Genomic DNA, 5,615 nt, shown 5'->3' with positions numbered 1-5,615 from the left:
ATCTGTAATGAAAGAGAGTTCCTGTTGCTCCACATCCTCGCCAGCATTTGGTGGTTTGGATTCCGGCCATTCTAATAAGTGTGTAATGGTATCTAACTGTTGTCTTAATTTGCAATTCCCTGATGACATATGATGTTGAACATCTTTTCATGAGCTTTCTTGCCATCTGCATATCTTCTTTGGTGAGGCATCTGTTAAGATCTCTTGCTTATTTTTAAATTGGGTTGTTATTTTCTTATTATTTATTATTATTTAAGTGTTCTCTTTGTACATTTTGGATACCAGTTCTTTATCCCAGATGTGCTTTGCAAAGATTTTCTCCCATTCTCTGGCTTGTCTTTTCATTGTCTTAACATACTTATTTCTGTTTTTTTCCCAAGTAATTTTATTGGGATTATAATGGCTTATAACATTGTGTAATTTTAGGTGTACATTATTGTTTATCAACTCCTGAAAACATTTCATCATGCTTATCCCCAGTGGTCTAATTTTTATCCATCACCATACATATATCCCCCTTTATCCCTTTCGCAGAAATATGGAATGCTTCACGAATTTGTGTGTCATTCTCGTGCAGAGGTCATTCTAATCTTCTCTGTATTGTTCCAATTTTAGTATATGTGCTGCTGAAACGAGCACAACATACTTTTTTTTAAATTCACTAATATCTTCTTTAACCTTGATGTAATCCTCTTGCTCTTTTTCAGGTTTGTTTTGTTTATTCTAACTTCATGAGCCAAATGTTTATTAACTTAATTTCTTTGTTTTTGTTTGAACATGAAAATATGCACACTTGTGTACTTTTTTCTTGGTACATTGTTGGCTGAATACCATCTTTTTAAAATAACTAGGGTTTTAAAAATAATGATGAAAAGTGATAGATACATGGAAATATAAAAAATAGTAAAGTAGGCTAAAAAATGAAAAGCAGACATGTGCTACATGATGAATAGTTATTATAATTAAATGAGAGAGGATTTCTGCTTCTGGCTATGATGCAGTGACTTGAAATAGATTGATACTCCCCGAAGATTGACCAGAGAAACTGAATAAAATACAAGGTTCCATCTGTTTGGAGAGCACAGAGAGCTGCTGAGTGAACAGGACTCTGGGGGCCAAGACTCTGGAGAAAGGGAGATGCAGATTGGTGAGTAGACATTCTAGAGCTTCTCTGCCTTCAGGGAATCTGCCAATTTTCAGCACCAATCCAGGCAGAAGGCAAAGAAAGGAAGCGAGTCATTGCTTACAGCCAGAGAAGCAAGCAGAAATTCTAGAAATCTCACAGACCTGTGGAGGAAAAGTGGAGTTTAGAACAGTTCAAACAGCCACAAGCCCCCTGTGAGAGAAGCCAGTCTTTGGAAGTGAGTCTGATGCTGTTGGTTTTCCTGGAGGCATTTGTCAAATTCTTAAATGCTGCGGGGAAGAAATGGAAGACATTGGGAAGGAAGACAAAGGGCAAAGCAGAATTTTCTGCACTTTCGTGGTACTGAGAAAATAAAAATTTGAGTTCAGGACTGACCACGGGAGAGAGGGCCAATTAACAACCCTAGAACTCAGTTAGAAACCCCAGAGGCCAGCCCTGTGGGCAAGTGGTTAACTTCGTGGGCTCTGCTTTGTTGGCCCAGGGTTTCACCCGTTCAGATCCTGGGTGCATACATGGCACCACTCATCAAGCCATGCTGAGGCAGCGTCCCACACAGCACAACCAGAGGCACTCACAACTAGAATATACAACTAGGTACTAGGGGGCTTGGAGGAGAAGAAAAAAAAGAATAAGATTGGGAACAGTTGTTAGCTCAGGTGCCAATCTTTAAAAAAAAGAAAAGAAAAGAAAGAAATCTCAAAGAACCACACTGTACAAGCAGTGGGAACCAGAGGTTAGTCCACCTTGAATTAGCTCAGTCCCTGGCTAATCCATCAGCTCACTGTCTGCTTACCAGAGGAGAAGTTGAGCCTTTTTAGATAAAGAAAACATCATTTAGAGTTTCTATAATTTAGAGTTTCTAGAATTTCTATAATTTTTCCATATACACACAATATATAGCTCTCAACAAAAAATTACAATGCCTTCCTAAGAAACTGGACAAAAAGAAAGACAAACAATAGAAGCAGATTCAGAGATGAGACAGTTATGAGAGCTATCAGAGAAGGATTTTAAAATTTTTATAAATATGTTAAAGAAAAGAGAATTTCACAAGAGAACTGGAATATATAAACAAGAATCAAATAGAAATGTTCAAATTAAATATTACTAGTTACCCTATGATCCTAGAATTCTATTCCTAAATATATGCTGAGCAAAAATTTGTCCTTATATTTACTAAAGATCTGTATAAGAACATTTTTAGAAGCTTTAGTTCACAGGAGTCCCAATTTGGAAACTACCCAAGTGTTCATCAGTCAGTGAATGAATAGACAAGCTGTGGTATATCCATACAATGGAATACTACTCAGCAATAAAAAGGGAAGAACTACTGATATACTCAAAACTAAACTCTTCTTTCCACATCTCCTCCTTTCCTCTGTCAAGCCTGCCCCTCCCCAATTTTTGCTCAGCACAAAACTCTTGTTGTAGTCAACCTTGACTACTCTGGTTCTCACACATACCATCTAATGGCAAATAAAGTTGGTTCTGTTTTCAAAACACGCTTCTTTCAAAATATCAATTTCTTTTTGAAATTTTGAATCCAGCCACTTCTCATGACCCCCAGTCCTACCACGCCAACATAAACCATGACCATTTCTATTCTAGAGCCTTCAGGTGGGCTTCCTTCATCTGTTCTTGCCTCCCTACCACCTCCAGATGTAGGCCTTCTGAAATGTGCATTCAATTGTTCACCTCACTTGCTCGCAACCATCCAATGATGCCCATCTCATACAGAATCACATTGTGACTCACAAGGCCCCACATCATCTCTCTTCTTCTCTTGCCAAGCTCCAGATCCACAGGCCTCCTTACTCCCCAAACTCCCTCTCAGGGATTTTCATTGATCTCTATGACCTTCTCCTCAGAATTGCCCTTGACTGACAGAGTTTTCTCACCTGGAGATTCCTTGGAGGTTAATCCTTACCCTAGATGGCCAATGATTGACATGGCTTACACATCCCTGGGGCTACAAAACACTGTCCCCTTGCCTCAAGATGGGGCAATACTGGATTAATATATGCTCCAGAGCTGCCTGAGGATCTGGTCATGGCTGGACTTTACCTGGGATCACGTGCCTACTCAGCTACTTCCCCTGCCCTTCTTGCTTCCCTCCTGCTCCTTCTCCTGAGAACACTCACCCAATAAACCACATGCATCCAAATTCCTATCTTAGACTCTGGTTCTAGTTAGTCTAACGTAACACACAGGGCTACTACAGAAGAAAGTGCAGTGATTTGGTTTAAAAAAAGGTTTCAGTAGCCTATTTCCTGTACTATTCGTGTGGCAATTGCCCATTCCATACAAAGTGTCCAATCAGGGCTTACAGATTTTAATACCAAAACCTCAAATCTGCAATAAGACTACTAGTCAATTAACAAAATTAAAAAACAAATGGGTAAAGGATGGGTAAGGGCTAAACTGTCCGAAGTCATTGCAACTAGGACAAAAGCCTTGGCACATGGTCAACTTGGGAAGTGGAAAGTTCTGGAAACCGAGCCAAAAGAGAGGACCCCAAGATGAGAGACCCATAAATCTTAGGGCAAACATTATCCCTGTGCCCAGTGAGTAAGAAGTGGTTTCTTGAAGCACCTGCCTTGAGTAAGGAGCCCTGATGGAAAAGTTCCAGCGAAAAGGCCAAGCGTTCCCCAGAGAAAAGAGTCTAGATGGGGTGAGAGGGTGTACAGAGGAGTTAAGTCTGCATTCTAGGTCTGTGTCTAGACGTCAGCCCTGGACAGTGGAAGTTTACTCTCTCAGCCTGTTGCTTGGTGAGGCAGCTTCCGTCAGCCAAGGGCAATCTGGGGAGCTTGCCTGTAAGCCCTTAGCTAGAGCGCTTAAAGTAGTTGGGCATGGGTATGCCAGGTGGTGAAGAGAATTCAGGAGGTCATCAACAGGGTCTACCTACAGGATCATACCCCGCCTCCACTGCAAGCTGTTAAGAGAGTGGGGTATAAACCTCTGGGAGAGACATAAAAAGCCAATTTCTTGCATGTCACTGAAAAGTAAATCAAGCAGGCCATTCAGGACTCCTTTCCTTAATTGCTCTGAGGGTGGATATGTGTTTGGAGGCTTTTCCTTGCAAATATCCATTCCCTTCTTCGTGGGTTTCCCATGACCAAGTTGTTCCCCTTTACCCCCAAATTGGGGCTATATAAACTCCTTACTTTTACCACCCAAGGTATTAACCCAGCGTGAATTCAACTTCTCACACAAGCATCTTCAGAGGACTGTCCTCACTGAGGACCTCTGGAGCCTCCAGTCTAAGCCAACTGTCCTGCCATGCTCATCTCGCAACCTTCTCAGGCACAGTAATGTAGGCTATCCAGGAGGTTTGCTATAAACCATCACTTGAGCTGAGCTTCCTGGTGAGTCATGTGCCAGCTCCCTCACCCTCTTTCTGTTAGTTTAATTTTATTTGAATTCAAGTCATATGTTGACATAGATTTAAAGGTCAGTGTCCCCAGGGAGCAGTCTTCCAGTCTCCTTCCTGAGAGGCAAATGTCTGACACCAGCGTGCCCACACCAGATAGAAAATGAGGTCCATAAAGTGTCATCACCCAGAATGCAGGCTTAACTCCTCTACAGCCTCTCAGCCCATCTTCAGCTGTGCAAGCTCTCCAGAAAGTGAATTTCCCTTCTCCTGCCAGGAGGTCCCTGGGCTGCATGGGGTAGGGAGGCTGATCTGGTGGGTGGGTTCTACCAGTTCCACATTCAAACTACCAGAAAATCCTCTTCAGCTTCACCCCGCAGACACCGCCCCCCCGCCCCTTAGAGGCAACTGGTGTCTCTAGTGCCTGTGTCTTCCTTCGGTTCTGTGCTGGCAGTTCACTGTTTCTTGTTCTATTCACCATCTGCAGAAACACGTTTAAGACTTACCTGGCTAGCTAAGCAGGTTACCAGGTAACCATTTCACTTTCAGCCTTTCAAAATTCCTGGAAATTTGCATGATCTCTGGGTTTTTTTGACTGAACTCCTGTTCTGTTTGTTCTTAAGAATTGATAGGCTTCGTACTTTTTAACTCTCACTTTAATGGGGTTTGTAAGGAAATAGATATATGTGCTTGGACTCAGCCTGCTCTGTTTCTAGTCCAGCCTTTTGGGAATTGTGTCTATTAGCTGGCCTTCCTCCGTAGGCTCCTTGCTCACATCCATAATAATTATCCAGAGAGTCTGAGGTGTAATACAGAGATGATATGATTTTATTTTTTACCTTCAAAGAAAAACCTAGGGAGAATGGAAGGGGCAAAGTCTCGGATGGGGAGAGGCCAACTAATTCCCACACTCTTGCCCAGACCAAGCCACCATCTTTTTCTGGTCCAACGGAAAGACTGCTGGGGCTGACAGTGCCCCATCTTCCCATCCCAGGAACCAAACTGTAAATAGACTCCTCAAAAAACCATTAGAGGGAAGTCTTCTGCCATTCCAGACTTTCCTCCTTTCAAAGCTGAGCTATAAAAGATTTCTGCTTGTGT

The 5,615-nt window shown here is 42.2% G+C and overlaps 1 non-coding gene across 1 annotated transcript; it reads right to left on the bottom strand.

Moving 5' to 3' along the window:
- Positions 1–532: 532 nt before the first annotated feature.
- Positions 533–639, bottom strand: LOC123279733 (U6 spliceosomal RNA). Its single transcript, XR_006517996.1, has one exon. It is a non-coding gene; the product is annotated as a U6 spliceosomal RNA (small nuclear RNA).
- Positions 640–5,615: the final 4,976 nt, after the last annotated feature.

The sequence above is a fragment of the Equus asinus genome, chromosome 21 (assembly GCF_041296235.1).
Source record: "Equus asinus isolate D_3611 breed Donkey chromosome 21, EquAss-T2T_v2, whole genome shotgun sequence".
NCBI classification, from domain to species: domain Eukaryota; kingdom Metazoa; phylum Chordata; class Mammalia; order Perissodactyla; family Equidae; genus Equus; species Equus asinus.
This window is presented reverse-complemented; position numbering and strand designations above follow the sequence as displayed.